The sequence below is a fragment of the Mycetomoellerius zeteki genome, unplaced genomic scaffold (genome assembly GCF_001594055.1).
Source record: "Mycetomoellerius zeteki isolate Tzet28-1 unplaced genomic scaffold, Tzet1.0 scaffold49, whole genome shotgun sequence".
NCBI lineage: Eukaryota > Metazoa > Arthropoda > Insecta > Hymenoptera > Formicidae > Mycetomoellerius > Mycetomoellerius zeteki.
The window spans coordinates 342,312-360,618 of NW_017257489.1; the positions used below are offsets into that span (position 1 = coordinate 342,312).

Here is an 18,307-nt window from a genome sequence, read left to right on the forward strand (position 1 = left end):
GATATACATGCATCAGATATAAATAAGGGGGGGAAATAGCTTTAAACGAGGGAAGAGAAACACATATTGCGTTAATTTATTCATAATAAGTCTCGTCGTTCACCTCGTTCAGTGGGGGCTAATTAAAACAGTTACACCGGATTAATCTCGATAAATTATGATGCGGGTATCAAATAGTACTTGAGTTTCCGGTTGCATTTACATAAAGATTTGCATTATCGCAATTTAGTTTTCATAATGACTCTTGGTTCACCAAACATTCAGTTGATTGACATGAGTTGTTATTAAATCACTATACTTAAATATAGTGACCGGAAGATCGATAACTAGTTAAGGACAATTTCTCGTGAAGGTTCTAATGAAGATGTCAAATTGATTTGCTTTTACAATATCAATGATCTTCAAAACGGTACACACATCGATCATCAGAAAAATCACTCCGACGTGCGGCATGACTTCAAAGATCTCTCACGTGAAAATAAGACTACTCCAAAGGAACGTTAGCTGAAGAATGTGATGTGCCCGACTCTGCTAGCAACGTCAATCAATTGTTTCGTATCATGATTTAGCTTATACAAATTAAACACGAAATTTTCTACATATGTTTTTATTATTTCTATTTTTGTGTTATACGTGCAAAAAAAGGGATAAATTTATTTCTCCATTAAAACTATGGCGGTATCGTGACTGTCGTAAAAGCGGGGCTAGTCCAGGTGCGCCGCTAAGTAGAACCTTCGGGCGAGAGCTGTCGCGCGTCGCTGAGATCTCATTCGTCACGGTTACGATCGGGGAGCGTTGCGCTTGAAGGATCGTGTCTGATCGGCGGCACGATCTCACGGTAGATCTTTGGCGATGGTTGCACACGGACGAGCGAGATGGCCCGCGGTCTGCGTTTGTACGGTGATACCGAGTATCGGTCGTTCGCCGTGTACGGCAAGAACAAGCGGGGCACGTGTGCTTCGTAACACGCACGTGAGAGACGAACGACGGATGAATGATGGCGATTTATCGATTCCACGACATCGACCTCGCTCGACCTCCTCGCGCGAGCCGACCGGTACCGCCCAGTCCCGCTGCCTCGGAATCAATTAATAGCCAAACTGGCCGATCATTACCACTAGCAGATGCAATTCCGTGATGAACGATTCAAGCAGCGTGAGCATTTTCTCAGCGTAACAAGTGACGGCGGTCTGCACACCCACGAAGAATTGTTACAAATTCCTCATACTAAATTTTATAACTTTTTCCTGATTTCCAGACAAAATTTCATTATTTTCCCTGATGTTTTAAATAATATTTTGAAATTTTTTGTATTTTTGTTTCTAATTTGGAAACCATCAAATATTTTGTTGAGAGAGCAATTTAACATAACAATATTAATTGTTATTAATGTTACTGACACTGCTTGCATTTAATTGTTAAGTTGGTAGTATTCCAAAACTGCGCAAGTGTGATGTACGCATATTAAGAGCTTTTAAGTCAAGAATCTTAATTTTTCAGAAAATTTTGCAAAATTCTTTGACTTTTTCTCAATTCCCTTAATCGTTTTCAATTTTTGACATTTCCCTGATTTCCAATTTTGTGGAAACCTCTGCCACATTTTCCCAAGAATTGTGAGTTCTATGTTCATAGAAAAACAAAATCGGAAATATCATGATATTAAAGTCACGTGATACACTGAGATATCTGACAGTCTGTTTAGATCTAATGCGTCGTGCCGGGACGTGTCTCTGATTCGCCACTTGATAGATGATGCTTGTATAATTGGACAGCTTATTTGAAAGAGAGGCCCCTCTCAAAATCATTAGTTTGTCAATATCGAGTCAAAGGCGTATCTTTAACGCACGTCATTTCGACGTAAAAAGGATCTTAATCAAATTGATGAAAAAGCGTCCACTTCGTTTACTTTTCGTAATCGGTAATTAACCGTTTTATTAATGATGTATGAAATCCGGTTTAACGGCAATTTATTACGGCCGTATGGGCTTTCTGCGTTATCCGACGTCGCGCCGCGAAAACACGTCGCGAGGCCATATCCAATTACAGACGTATCTCATCGTACACACACGCAACAGGTAAGGCACGCACCAGCACGCGTATATCGATAATTGCTCTGATCGATCGATCGGATGCACGTGGTCTGGGCCAAAAACGGGAGCTGCGATCACTCGCATCCGGGATGTGCCCTTCCTAGATGTGTTTCGACAAATCCGCTGTGAGATCTACCGCGATGAGATTGTATCTCGTCGATTTCGAACAAGTTTTTCTTCGCGATACAACAGGAAAAACCAGGTAGATGGGAAACGTTGTCTCGGTGAGTCGATCCGAGAAATAATCGTCCATTTTATTTCCACGGTAATTCGTGACGTCTGCGTTGCCGTCGTCGACGATGTCTGTGTCGTCTACATCGAATATCGTCGGTGATATTGGGTGACATCGACTGTTCGACCAATGCCTTAAAGATGGTACTCGGTCGCGTACGTGGATGGCATAATTTATAGACCGCTATTTATACTCGATCCAACTTGTTCATCCTTTTCCCCCGTTTCCCCTTTCGCGTCGATGCACGTGACAGAGTGGAAGGTGTATACTCCTATATATATAAATATATTTGTGCAAATAACGGCCGGAATACATACTTTGGTCAGCGGTGTCCAGCACTTTGGGGAACATTTCATATTTTATTTGAGAATTGCAACAAAATGATTACGGGATCTGAGCCGCGAGGAAATCTCTTAATTCGCAACGCTAAATAATTCCACGAACATTTAAATGTCGGGATATTGATACAATCTTCATCATCCTCAGCTCGTTTTGTTAATATCCGAAAGATTGTCCGGTCAGACACCCTGTATACGCGGACACGCACTTGAACGCGGACAGGACACGCGTATGTGTGTACGACAGGTACGCATACTTCGCTCGGATCGGCTCATTCGTAAAATATATGTGCAAAGGATTGAAACACCATGCTCTTGCGTGAACGTATACGCGCGGCGCGCGTGTAATTACGCGAATGCGTTAGTACCGCGAGACTGGTCTGGAAGACGTACGCGTTTTATATCCACCGCGATACCTCTACCCATCAGCATTCGGTACCCGTGTTATTAAACGTCCGCGTGATCTTTTTCCACGGGCTCTCCGCCGCGAGAGGAGGGTCCGCCGATCCTGTACTACTCCCCGTATATAATTACGATTTACTCCGCATCCCGATACGCCGAGATACCGCTCGAGTATCCTGCCCGTGCAAAAGGATTTCGACGAGCGACTTCGGAAGGGTATGACACGCCGGACAAATCTGTGTCCCTTCCCGCCGTATAAGCCGCCGTGGCGAGAAAGCTAGCCATTAAGATACGCATATTTGGCAATAAATCTTAAGGCATAATAAAATCAAAGTGCACAAAACGTGCATTCTTCCTACGAATACGAAATATTGCAGTTCGGATTTTTACCTTACACCAAAAAATCATCAATATCATTTAAATATTGCAGTTTATTATAATGAATAAAATAAGTCTTTTGAACATACGGATAAAAGTTTTTCAATTCTAATAGATTATCAAGAGATTTTAAGTGTATTAAAATTTTATATTGTACGAAAATTAAAAACGACACATTTAAACGAATTTTTTGTTATATTTTGTTATGTTTGCACGTTATATATTTCGTTTTGTCTATACAAAATTTGCCTATCAACAAGTTCTGCAGTATTTCGTAAAAAGAGATATAATAAATTTGTAATATAATAAAATTAACGAGACCGTAAATAAAGATACTGTAAATAAATTTTCAACCGCCGGGATATTTTCGTCATAGAGCATTATATTTATTTAAAATAATCATCGTACAAGGTGCACATGTAGTGCGGTCACGTTTTTCTCCCACCGATGCCGGTTGTTCGCGAGGGCTTCGTCACCCCAGTTACACACGCGTCCCCCCGGGGTGCCCACGTGGGTGTAACGAAGACAAATCGCTCGCGTATTTGATTAATTCGCGAAGATCGCCGGTCCAGTACTGGATTCTCCCGACCTCCTCCTCGCATCCTTCGTCCTCCGGCATCGTGGATCGAATCGAGAGCGAGTTTTTGCCGGTGATGTCGGGGCAGGGAAGAAACCCGTAACGCACTCATTACTGATTCTCGCCCTTATGCGTTCTCCGCACGAAGAGGTAAAACGAGACATTCCGTCGGATTTCTATACCGAGAAATCTCTCGGTAGCCGGCGGAAATTTGAGATGACGACGCTCAACAAAAATCGTAATGACTGGATATCAGAACGCGCGAGGAGAAATCAAGCGACAGTGTAGCGCGTTGCGCTATGAGTAGACGTTGTATTGCGAGTTTCCTTTCCTTTTTGCATCGACAAGTAGTCGCGAATGGCGAAGGTAGCGGTCAATGTTTACTGATCAGCATATCCTGCTTTCACGGCATGCGTGTTGGCGCAATCGCCGCGCGTGCGTGAACGTGCGCGATGCACCTCTTGCATACCGACTTCTACATATTGACAGTACGAAGTAGCCGGGATAATCCCACAGTTTCCTTCTTTTGTCAATCCTAAACAATGCCGGTAAATGTACAACTTTTTTTTTCAAAATTTTCTCCAATTTTTTGCTTCCTCGTCTGTTCCCTGTGAATTTCTCTTCTACCTTTTCTTCTTATTGCTTTTCGTGACAGTCCCTTTTGCTCTGTCCTCTTTCTATCCTTTCATCCCGCTCTATTCCACTTCACGGTCCTCCCCTCCCAATCGCACAAATGGAATTCATTTCTAGTTCCTTGACTCTTGGTCCCCACTCGTTCCTCCACGTTCCTCGTCCCTCTTTCGTTTTATCTCTGTTCTGCTGATCCTGTCCAGTTTTCATCTGGACCGTTCTCACATGCACGATGTACCGCGGCAACGACGACGATGATGATGACGAACACGAAGATCAAGGATGCTCATGCAATCGCGCGGTAGCAGGATACTATTTATTTCTCTTCGATAATGCTCCTGAGGCTACATGTGCCACTACGATATATACCTGCATGCATGTGTCTACGTGCCGTGTGGGCAGCAGTACTAGCTATGAGAAATCAAAGCAAAATTTCTAATTGCTGTCGGGAGGATATACATTGAAATGAAGTCGTCTTGTCGTAGGAAAATATCTCGTTTGATGTAGCAAACGCACGATAGCCACGCGTTAACAGAAATCTCGTGATGAGTCGCGATGTTGCGATTTTCAATACGCGGCGAGAGCAAATCGGGTAACGTTAATTGTCTAAATGCGGAAAGAAAAACGAAGGGTGATCTTCTTCAGGTTGACCGACAACTCGTGCGCGAAACAGTTCATTAATCATCTCTCCAATGATCATCTCTTTAAATAAAGTATGTCTGCTGCACGTGGTGGGTATGATTTTAACGTGGTTGTAGAAACGCAATGTTGACTAATTATCCTTCTTCATTATCTGTCTCATTCGTAGACATACCCGCAATTTATGTACACACGGTCAGAAACGCGTGTCTTCACGGAGTGATTTAATGTAGGGAACAAATTGCTCGTCATTAAACAGCACTAGTTTTTCGTTATTACCCCCGCGGTCTCTTTCGCGACGCGACGCAAATACCGTAAATTTCCAACGACGGGATCCTTCTCTCACCCATTCGCTCGCTCCCGCGCGACGATCAGAGCGCGTAAAAAGACGTCCCGATGTCACGGTCGTCTGATTCGCGAGCGACGTTTGACGCGTGTTCGCAATTACGCGCTTCCTTGATTAATCGACGAGACGCATTCATGAATAATCGTGTCAAGCGGGCTCGCGAGGGTACAGAAAACGCGAGCTTCTCGTCTAGTGGCGTGCAAGGTGCAATCTCGTTTGACTGAAAGTCTTCTGGCAGGGTCGTAACTGACTGCTAGCGAGCTGAGGGGGGTGATTATTCACTTTGGTGCGCGCCAATGATATTCGCATTGGGACTGAACGGCTAAACGCGCGCGCGTGTGTCGCGCAAGAAATCCGAGTAAAAAGTGATTGCGATCGGCGGTGGAGTCGTTATATTGAAATCAAGATGTCTACCCACGAACTTTCAATCACGACGCCAAACTGGACGTTCCGGATTACCCCCCCTCCCCCTCCGCTCTGTACGTAATGGAGTTTTTCTGCGCTCGCGTATCACACCGCGTGGATCGACTCACGTTTAGACGGCTCTTGATGAGATCTCCCGCGTCGCTTCTTGCGGAATTTAATAACGCGCTATTAACGTTTTTCCCGCAGAAACTTTTCAATTCCTTCCGCTGCTATAGCTGACTGATAACTATTAACGATAAAATGTGTACACGGGATGTTTCGCAAGCCTTATGAATATTTCGCAAACATTAAGAAGTGTATCCTACATGGCAAAATGCATCAAATAGAAGCTTGTCTTCCACTTTGCTTGTAGAATAATCTGAACGATACCAGTAACAGTGATTAAACGTCTAAATGAAGCCGCCGTATTTACTCGAGACTTATTATCGATTTTTAATTATATTTATAGTATACCGCTGGAATTGCTAACGTTGATACACACCATGATCATAAAATTGACCATGGCTGGCGTTATTCCATTTAACGCTCACGGAATAATTTTATCCTTGTTGTTTATCAAATGTTAAACTCATGTGAGCGTCAAATGAATGTACTCCATATAGACCGTTGCACTTACTCTTGCACATTACATATGAGCATGTCCGTGTCACAGCAAGAAATCGTCAAGCGAGGGAATAATTACTGTGTCTCTGCACAAATCGATTAGAATTACTTCAGCATCTCTTTGAGAAGTCAAGTCGTTTCCATTTCGAAGGAGGAATGACTTCTTCAGGATGTTCCTTCTCCCTCGTTTTCATCGTATCAAACGCAATCCGCATCAGACTGAACTGTATTTATCGCAAAATACACGGCCGGTATTAATTACTTACCACGCTCGGAAGTCACATGCGAGAACGACGAAATGTCACGTTCATCCACGACACCGCGTGATAAATCACAGATCGATGCTCGGAAGATCACGCAGCATGAGATCTCTCATGCCTACGCGGTCGACACGACGCCGTGTAACTTGCGACGATGGTTTCTCTTATTTTGCTAATTAACTCGTAACGGGTCTGTCCCGCTCGAGGAAGCCGGTCGATTCTCTCAAGGGCGGTGCCGAATGACGACGCAAATGGCGAACGTTTATGATCGTCGGGAGTACCTTGTGGTCATCTTTGGTGAATACTTTGTCGCTTCGACACCTTTCACTCTCTTCCGTATCTCGACGACGACGTCCATCCCGCGGTCGTAACGGATCGAATTACGAGCTATCTCATTCTAAATATGGGTATATCAGCGCAGAATGCTCTTTCAATATTTGCAATCCGAATATAAAAACGATATATAAATTCTTTTATTGTAAAGTCGAAACATTAAAATAAATTTCAGCATTTTTAGTCGGTAGTACAAGGAAAAGACGACTTTAAAGTATCTAAAAATTTAGGTAGATACAAATCTGAAAATAACTTTGTTGGATCATCAAAATAATTATGTAGATTTATAAAATGCTTAAACTGGTTTGTTAGAATATTAAAACTTTTTGCAACATTGTTTATCATGCTTGAGCTTATCGTACATAATTATTTTGATAGCCCAATAAAATTATTTTCAGATCTGTATCTAGTTAAATTTTTAGATACGAATTTAAAAATAATTTTGATTTAAAAATAAATTTTGTGGCACTATTAAAATAATCAAACTGATTGATAAAGTGTCCAAATTGTTTTGCAGCATCGCACTTCAGCATTTTACATAATTATTTTGACAGTCCAACAAAATTATTTTCAGATATGTATCTAGCTAAATTTACATCTAGACCTAAAAATAAATTTTGTGAAACTATTAAATAATTATGTAAGACGCTTAAATTGAGCGTCAAAATGTCAAAATTTTCGGCAGCATTGCTGATCACGGTTAAGATTCTTACGTAATTATTTTGATAATTCTATATTTAACTGAATTTTTAGATGCTCCGGCAAATTCTCTTCATATAGAATTTCGAGAGACAGAATACAAAATGTTTGCCAAAACATTTAAGTACTTTCATAATCGATCTCTCATCAAATTTCCTCGAATAGATAATCGTTGTGTCAACAAATCGCCGCTAGAATTTTCATAGCCGGTAACGATGGAATAACAAAAAGGAGCGAGAATAATCGCGATTTATTACGTACGTAACGGGGCATCGCTTTTGCTACAGCTTTTCGCACAGCTTCAGGCGCAATCGATTATTCCAGCGAAGAGCGTGGAATGTCCGGTGTCAAGCCAGGTCTTCGAATGAAAGCCCGACCGTTTGCATAAATCGGTGGATTTTTAATTGGACCGGTAGGGTCCGCTTATGGCTAACGATCGAAATAGCGCGACCGCGCGAAAATGATCCGTCGAGTCGGGCGCCAGACCCGAACGAGAAATTGAGTATCTCGTTAATTAGGGAACGGCGCGTAATCAAATTTTGGAAATACGCTTAGAAATGTCGAGTTGCGGACAGCGTGAACGACCGTCGAATCGTTTGCCGCGACTATAATTATCGCTTGGCGGCCTCCGATCTGAATGCATCTCCTGGTATCGCGGTCGTAACGGTGCTCCAGAACAGTTGCATGGCGAGCACTATAAAACTCGGAATCTACAGAAACTCGCGAATTCTCAAGGAAACTCTGCTTGCAGATAGAAACTGACAGACACGCCACAAACGGATAATTATTGACTGAAACTTGGGGAAAAAAAAAGATCTATATTCTAAAGATGTCTTTTCATGTTCGACATTACATTACTCATTTACAGAGTCAAAATAGGTTACGTGATAAAAATTGACGAATATCAAGCATCAATTTTGATCATCCTGTTTCTGATGCTAAAAATAAGCATAGAGCGTTAGCATAAAAAAGATAAAACCTCGGAAAATATAAATTAAAGAAAGAATTCGATACAGTGCATCTGATGGAGAAACGCTCCGAAATCTCGACGCGATTGTGTCACGAAGGCGCCGAGGAGGACACCGTCGAGGATCGATACGTGCCTCCGCGAGCTCGCCACGACACTCGTCGTAGCCACCGCCGTCGTCGCGCAGCGAAAAACGATCTCATACTTAAATAATGATGATTAGCCGCGAGTCGTGGTAGCGTCGAGCGACGCGACGAATGCGATGAAGAAGCGATACCGTGGCGGTGGTATGCTGTCGTTGACGGGGGTCTCGGCTCGTCTCTCTTTCCTCCGCTCACGCTCGCTCGTTCTTACCATGAACCTCCATCACGGAACCTCCGACTGCTTCTATCCTTCCGTCTCCTTCGACCCGCTGCCCCGCTCCTCGCATTTCGAATGTCGGTGCGTCCGTTTACGGCTATATCGGCGTCCCGTAACGTGCCCGCGAGACGTTAAACATCGAGGTCGCGAGGCAATCCTCTCGGCCGGAATGATATTCGTTAATGGGAGGACGGTCATTTCTTACACGGCGCGCGTGTAATTGAAAACTGGCAAGAAATTTAAAACGCTCAATCTACGACACGTGAACCGAGTCGGCTCTCTTACCTTCAGATCGCACGTCTCTTTCATGCCGGTCTCTCACAGAGAGATAGAACGCGATTGAACGATCGAAGGATATACGATGTCTATTGACACTTTGATCTAACTCTGATCGACTGCCTGACCGATCGTATCCGTCTTACAGATACGTCTGTCTACCTGTTTGGCATGTCGTCTAGATCTGCCTCCCGCGGCGAGACACATTTATTCACTTGCGACTGTATTTGTCTCTCCCTCAAGCATTAAGATACTATGTCTAGTATGTTACGCAAATATAAAGATACCTATATAATCCATGCACACAACGTATGCAAATGTTTCTACAACCTGTTCTGTAACAATAATTCGGCGTAATCCAGCTCCAATGCAACGGAGAGGTTTAGAGTACGACGAAAGCGCTCGAAGCGTTGAAGAAAACTGCGCATAATCAATAGGAGGTTGGTTGTACCAAAGCAAATAATTGGCTACGATGTACAGCGTGCATGCAGCGCACAATATAATAGCACAAAAAACGCGTATGTCGAATTGTCCGAGCAAACGAATAGAGCTTTGTACATCCGCTAGACATCTTAAAGTGAAGACGCGGCTAAATAATTAAGTGTACATCCGGCAAGTAACAGGATGAAGAACCGGACAGGTATTGGATGGGGTTCAGAAACGTACATAACCCAGACAAGACAATGGAAGGTGACAATATAATATCACCCGGCTTCTAGCGACGATAAATTAAAATCAGTTTTATCGACGTTGATTAGTCTAAATAATGACGTTGCTTGCTTCGGTAAAATGAGAATCGTAAAGAATGGCTGCGTTCAGCAGAAAAAACAGTTTTATAAGTGTTGTAAATTTTTTTATACATATAATTATACATTTAGATCCAATAAGGAACTAAGCAAGACTATCATATTAAAGAATTTTACAATAGTTGCAAAACTGTTTTTTTTTTTTTGTTGAACGCAGTCAATATTTTCAGCAAAGGTTGAAATAGGAGTTATATCTAAAAACGCTATAAAAAGCGAAAAGAAAATCACATTGAGATTTTCAGAATGTGACATTACACAACCTGAAAAGGATGGTTTTGCTCAAGTATCTAAAAATCAAACTAGATATGAATCTGAAAATAATTTTGTTGAATTATTAATATCAAAATATATAATAAGTTATATAAAACGCTTAAACTGTTTGTCAAAATGTCAAAATTTTTACGCAGCATTACTTAGTATGTTTGAAATTCCTATTACTTTGATAATCCAATAGAATTATTTTCAGATCTTTATCTAGCTAAATTTTTAAATACACCAGCAAAATCATCCTTTCTACAATATGTATTTTCTTTAAATATTTCTTTATGTGTCTTTACATATAAAAAACAAAATCTATGTCATCGGAAGATATCGAAGGATCAGAATATACCTATTATCGAAGTGCTCAGATTCAAGCGTCAGTGTGAGGTAAACTGAAACTGGAACACGATCCAGCGATTCGCAATAAGACTGGATTGTATAGAGTACATTGCCGGTTAAAAGACCGGCCGCGGTGAGATCGGCGCTCACGGAGCATCGACATGCGCTCTTATCGCGCACCCCCTTCGTTTCTTTTCTTCTGGGACAATCTCATCTAGGATTACACCATGGTAATTCTCCCGCAGTCGGCCCGACGAAATTCCAGGCGTAACAGAGCCGCTCGAGGGATCCGATCGTCAAAGAGCGGGAAAAAGATCTATGTACATGTGCACAGGTTGCATATACATATACACTAGCGAGGGAGAGACTCCACACACCGTTTCATGCGATGGTAAACGGCGATAACGAGGCGCGAGATAAGAGTCGTGAAGGTGCATCATAGAAAACGCGAAGAAATACGGGGAATACGGAGCCGAGAGAATCCTGCTCTATCTCCTCTTCACCCCCTCGTATCATTTCCTTTGTACCAGCGTACGTTGTTATCAACGTATCTACAGGATGTCCCACAACCAGTACCTCTCAATCATTACAAATCAAGAAGACGAATTGTTCTAATTATAATATTCCATTAAACGTGAGCGATATTAATTCTTGCGAAAGAAACTATATAAAATAAAATTTCGCCGTTCGATCCCCTTTCGTGTTTTCGTATTGTGTACAAAATGATTTCGTATTCTGAAAAAATTTACTAAATTTTAATAAATATTTGTTTTAATAGTATTACCTAAACATTTACTTGCAATAAATAAATATTTACTCAATAAGAAAAAAATGCTTATATCAAATTAATGGTTCTTATATCAAAATATGTTTACATTTAATAAATATTTAGTTAGTTACTATTCAAACAAATATTTATTGAAATTTAATAAATTTTTTTCAGTGTGAATTAATATCACACATTCGTTCAGAGAAATATTACAGAATCGCGATTTTGACGTCTCGATCGTTTCTTTTTGTCGCGATTGTAGTGCGGGATTGAAACTGATTGGGGTGACCGCATGTTCATGCAAGCAAGAATCATCGTTGAAGTCGCAGTTCCTTCGCGAGGATTCATCGCACGAGGCATCCATGAAACATCTGCGAATTCCAACGATATGGCGATGAGGCGGATTCGAGAGAAGAGTATTCAAAGGATTCGCGTTGCGAGAGATTTTGAGTTCTAACGTATGCAGCAATCTTGATAATCGATGCAGCTTTTAGACGAACTCGAAGGGATATTGCTAGAGGGACCAGAAAATGGTGAAACATATATAAAAGAATAAGTGATAGATGATTATTTGCAGTGTAGTAAGTAAAGTTTGCAGTAAAAAGATACATAGAAACTTGCACCTGACCTTTTATACGTGTATCTTTTACTACAAGGGCAATATATTAAAGCATTTCTGAATGATTAAAAAATTATTTATCCACCATAAAAACCGTATGTGCGTCTTACGACAACGGAGTTAATCACTACCACTTAGATACGAAGTACGAACAACGAAATAAGAATCGTATGATACCAGTTACATTAATCTAAACACTCTGGATTACCTGAAACAGTCAATGACCTATGATGCCTCGGGGTCTTCCCTATGCATGAATACGGAATACGGAATGGAAATTTAAAATAAAACTCGGTCTCCTTATCCACCTTCTCGGATCGATTAGTTGCGTTGCCACGCACGCTATAGCGTTTAAATTGAACGGCGCACGAATACCGGAAAAGACAAGAACTCCACGCGATTGCTAGATCGGAAAGCTATAATGTCGGTTGCAGCACGGTTGAGATTTCTGCGATGCTCGCTGCTCTTTTTTTTTACCACGATCCACCTTACAACACTGGATTGAAAACGATTGCGGTAAGGCGACGATGTGTAAGCGGGTTGTACCTATGCGTGTATTTCCGTGTGCATACGTGTGTTCGTGTGCACGCGCGCAAATGCTTCTACAGTCGAGATAGCGAAGCGTACCTAAGCAGCACGGTGTATCTTGCGAGCATCTGCGAATTCCACCGATCTGCGAACGACTTCCACGATGGAATACGTTCAAAGGCGCTTTTCCGATTCTCTCGCTCGGCAGGGTAGCACGGAATTGCGACCCGAGTAACAATAGGTTCCCAGAGGTAGCAACAATGTAGCGAACAATGATAAAATAAATTTAGAGAAGAAGCGCCAAAAGAGACACGCACGCTTGAAGAGCACGTTCCGATAGGAAACAAATGGTATTCGGGATACCAACGGATTCCAATGATATTCGCTTAAAATCTGAGATAGGCAAAAGATTTTTGTAATAAAGTTTGCAGAAAGTTAATAATATTTACCGTTAATAAATGATTGTTGAAATACACAATCTGTTTCAGTGAATGATTTGCGCAATGAACAGCTGCTATAAAATATGATATAAATTAACGGACGACAAACGGGCAGAAATTATGATATAAGAAAAAAGTTGGTAATATACAAGATAAATATCGTGAGTACAATTGCAGATAATGCAGGTGATAATCGTGGCCCATTTACAAAAAAAATTTATTTCTCATGACAGCCGCACTCAGGAGGAAAGTAATGAAAACATCGGATATAAAGTCGGCGACAGAGCGAATTAATTACGTGTGTACTGCGCATAACTTCGTATCCCTCGACTCCACTCGGACGTGCGCGAAAGGAACTAATTAAAACCTCGGGGACAAAGGCGGTGGCGTGTTGAATTAATAGCGCGCATAATTTTAAATAACAATCGGACTCCAGCTACAACAACGGTGAACAATGACCGCGCGTGTGTGCGAAAAATGAAGTATAGAAAGAAAGATCCACGAGAAATCGAGGGGGTACCAGAAGAAGTACACTTTAAAGACTCTCTAATACATAGATATAAGAATATGGACATGAGAAAGCCACTTTTGATTGATCCATCATGTTTTAAAAATTTCTGATAGAGAGATAGAACACAATGAGAAAGGGAAAAAAAGATAAATATATGTCCTTCTCTCTCGCAGATTTTTGTTAAAACTATTACCCCGCATACAAAACTGCGGCTCGTGTCCAGACTTTTATTGGAGGGTCTCTAGTACACTCGAAGTCGAAGAATGGTCGGCAAAGGAGGACCGCGGGACGCAACATCGCAGATGAAATTCCGGGAACGTTACGCAAATCAGACTGCGAGCATTCGTCGTCTCGGTGTGGCAGCGGCCACGCTATCTCGATCCGCGAATCTTCTCGGCGCGGGTTTAGGTCTCGGGCCCCCTCTCTTCTGCGAGATCCGCCGACCGTGCTCGCCGCGGATTCCAAGGAGGCTAACGCCGCGCGAAATTTGCAAGTCCAGCGAAAGCACGACGTGCACGAGAGAGCAGCCGAAGAGTGAAGAGAGAAGAGGAAAAGAGACCCGCTAAAGAGAGATCGAGACGAGGATGAAGAAGAGAAACGCGACGGTAGAATTTAGTGGTGAAGAATAGGGGACGACGTACGTCACGATGAGACGTGCTTTGGATCGCGTTCGTAGAAGGAATGTGTTTTGCGAATTCGATACACGTTTGTTCATCGAATACTTAGCCAAGCCAAATGTTATATTTAGAGAAGACTGCATTATGGAACAATATTACAATATAATTAACAATAAAGATGAGATGAGTAGTGAGGTATCGTATCATTAACTCGGACGAGCACTTCTTACGATTTGATCATCGACGAGAGTGGCGGATTATACCTATTCTGGGACGTTACAGCCAGATCGTTTCACGCGTTATATCCGGATGTATCTTTATGACCAGTCTTAAACGACTTGCCAGCGCGGCGTTGATCTTTATGGTGTCATCGTTAAATTCGTTAAAGACGAACGATGTGTTGCGCGGATAAGATTAGAGTTGTTCGGTTTAAAGATAGTTTCCAAAATGTCGATTCTCCATCCTTCACCCTCACCTTTTTCATTTACTTTTTGCATCATTAACTAGAGGAAATTCGGACAGAAATTCAGATGGTAGAACGCTGTAGAACTGATAAGAGCGGCTTAGTTGCATCTCGTCGTAAATTCGAGAAACTATTTTACATCCCCTCGATACGAAATCACGTTGACGCTTTTCGAAGCAGCAGCGTGGGATACAAATCGCAGATGCCACGATGCATCTAATGCAATCCTCCAATTGCGGCAAGAGGAGTCGACAGTCAGCGAACTTCGGGTTCCTCTCTCGACGTTCCTCATCTTTCATTCCTCCTACTCTCACCCTCCCGCGCCTCCCAGACCGCGCACGCCGTCTTTTCTTCGCGTACAAGAGCAGAAAGGAGAAGAGAGTGGTGCTGGGAGCCCTCAAAGCGAGCGCACGGAGCGGCGATATTTAAAGCATATGCAAAGAGTGCAGCTTCGTAGCAGCAGCCCCCTCACAAAAAGTCTCGGACAATGGCGGCTCGCGTTCGGCTGCCCGGAATCCGACTCACGACGATTTATGCGACCTCGGCGACGACGACGGTCCACCTTCTCCTCCTCCATCTCTTCCTCCTTTCACATCCTTCTCTTTCGCCCTGCTCGTTGCGATTTCTTCGTTTGGCCCGCGTCTTCTCCACCAACCTCCAGCACTCAAGAAGCGCGCATTCTTTCGACGAGAATACCCAGGTCCCGAAAAGTACGAAATACTTGATTCAAGAGTGTGAGATTATCTTGAAATTCACTCTAATTATCGCGGTGCTCTGAATTAAAATATATTATCTCAAGCATGGAAAACTCGCAATGAAACGAAACAATAATATTAGATTGGAAAAAGATATCGCTCCCTTAATTTCAAAGGTGACACCAATTCAATAAACATAATGTTCGAGTTATTATCAACCTAAATGAGTTAAGTAAACATCAGTCTATCGATCAAAAGTAGACTAACTTAGCTTCATACAAAATCGTCAAAATCATTATCACTAAAAAAGAGTGATTTTGTAAAAGTTGTGAAACAAAAATGATAAAAATAACATTTGATCATGTTAGAAATATATTCGTTTTACTAATATTGTTTATTATTAAAATTAGTAGTTAAAATAGTTCCTTTTTTTTTTAGAAATTCAACTTATTTTGTTGTCACGTTTGAAATAAAGGAACAATATTATTTCGTTACATGCACTAGCTATGACGTTAACTATGCGAATCTAACTACGCGCACATAACGCGCTTGACGTTATTTCCCGAGACTTCTTTCGCGGATCACCAACGAGGTGCATAATCGAGTGTGGCAAAGAAATTCGCGAGAGAGAAGAGAGATGGAGAACGGCGCGACTTTCTGATGAGCGGTTGCCGATTGCGCCTTGGCCTTCTAACGAAGACGCTTGTTACCGTCGTTATCGCCTCTTCCGCATGTTGCAAAACTGGTGTTCAACAACAGCCTTCTTGTTTCGTGTTGTCCGCGCCGAGCTTTCGCGGAATCTAGCGAGAGAGCAAACCACCTCGGTGTGTACCGATTGACTAGCTCGTCGCGCGCCGATTTCTCAACGTGAAATCGCCTCAATGTCACTAGTCCCGTACTTTCTATCGGTGACCTACGTGTCAATCACGTTATCGTGTCGCACCTTCTGTGTGTACCACAAGATTCCTAGCGAAACGAAGTCAAGCGCTAGTGCATAAAACGTTACCAGCAACCGTTAATTTCATCTAACCGCCGCCAATTTCGTATCTCGAGTCCATTTCCACCTTTGCAACCTTCAAATCCGCGTCATCACGATTTCTAGACATCCTTCTCTTTTCTTAGCAAAGGATTGGTCTGGGAGTGGCCGCTCGTTCCACGGATAAGATAAGACCGGTCTTCTCTACTCGACGCGATCATGGCGCGTTGATTCTCCTCTTCGTCCCCCAGGTGCCATAAACTTCGACCGTAAAATGAAGCGCGTTCCTCACTTTGTCGCCAGGTTTTATGGAAGGATCGGAACAGCCGGCCGCGAAACGAACGACTACTTCCTAATAAGGAGTTCGTCTACGTCGGTTTTAACAGTTTCAAAGCATCGACGAAACGATTGCTCTTTTGTCGGCCGTCACCCTTTTAATGATCGCGTTTTTTTCACAATTTGCTAGGAACGTTTGCGCGAAATCTGCTTTACCAGAACAAGTGATCGTAAAGTGGTAGCCGGTCTTTGTCTCTGAATACTCGTTTTACGTCAATTTTCGACTCGATCTGCTAATCTGATTGGGCATTCCTCGGCAAATATCACGTCATGCCGAATGAAATAAACTGGTTATTGGAAGGTTAATTCGCTTAATAGTCCATTCATGAGTCGAAAACTGCGACTGCACACGAAGAATAGTTTTGCCAGAAGAATCTAGAAATTTAGCTAATACAGATTTGAAAATAATTTTGTAGGACTATCAAAATAATTATGTAGAACGTTTAAGCTTGATGATAATGCAACAAAAAGTTTTAATATTCTAGTAATCAGCTTGAATGTTCTATGTAATTATTTTAATAGGCCAAACGAAATTAGTTTCAGAGATCTGTATCTACAGCTACATTTTTAGATATATGATTGAAACCGTTCTTTTCGTGTGAGCAGCAAAAATTCGACCCTGATAATTCTTTCAAGTATATATTTTATATATGATGGAAATCTTTCATAAAAAGTTTACATTAATCAATATGTCGATTAATAGTTCGAATATGATTTACACATTGATATCAGAGCGCAACGATAATATTTAATCCTAATTACTAAAGCACTATTTATAATACAAAAATTTCGCTATCGCTTTGTTTGCTATATCGGTAAAAGCCGATCGGTCAACAGAATTGATCTAATCAAAATCTAAACTCAAAACGGAGATTGCCACTTCGTTTTGCTCCGTCTTGGATCCGGGCCGGATTAGTGGAACAGGTGTTGCAAAATGGTAGCACAGATCGCCGGTGCATGTCAATGCGTGCCCGCGAGATTCCTCTTTCTCTCTTGGGTACAGCCCGAAACGAACCGCACCTGTGCCGACGATCGCCGGCCCGTTCAACTTTAATCTGATAATCTGATTGGCTGCCGTGTGTCAAATATTGCGGGCCTGAGTGTCAGGCCGCGTTCTTCTGCGCGAACTGGTTCTACGGCGGCTGGACGCGTGGCCGATTGGAAGTCGAGTTCTGAAGTCGGTCGATCGACCAGCCGATCGCGCCGATGCCGGAAGAACAACTTTGAATGCGCGGTATCTGAGACGGTGCTCGTTGTTTCGTGTCATATATAAGGTATCTCGAATATGCGTTTCATTGTATGTTTTACATTTTATACTCGGGTCTTAAAAAGTACTGCAGATTTTTTAATCGACATTGCGTGGAATGGAAATATTGTATACGAATGTCCTG

At 42.2% G+C, this 18,307-nt stretch overlaps 1 protein-coding gene across 1 annotated transcript in view; it reads right to left on the reverse strand.

The window, feature by feature from the left end:
• Positions 1-18,307, reverse strand: part of ds (dachsous cadherin-related 1) — a 70,251-nt gene that overhangs the window by 40,699 nt on the left and 11,245 nt on the right. The gene's annotated exons all lie outside the window — the stretch shown is intronic.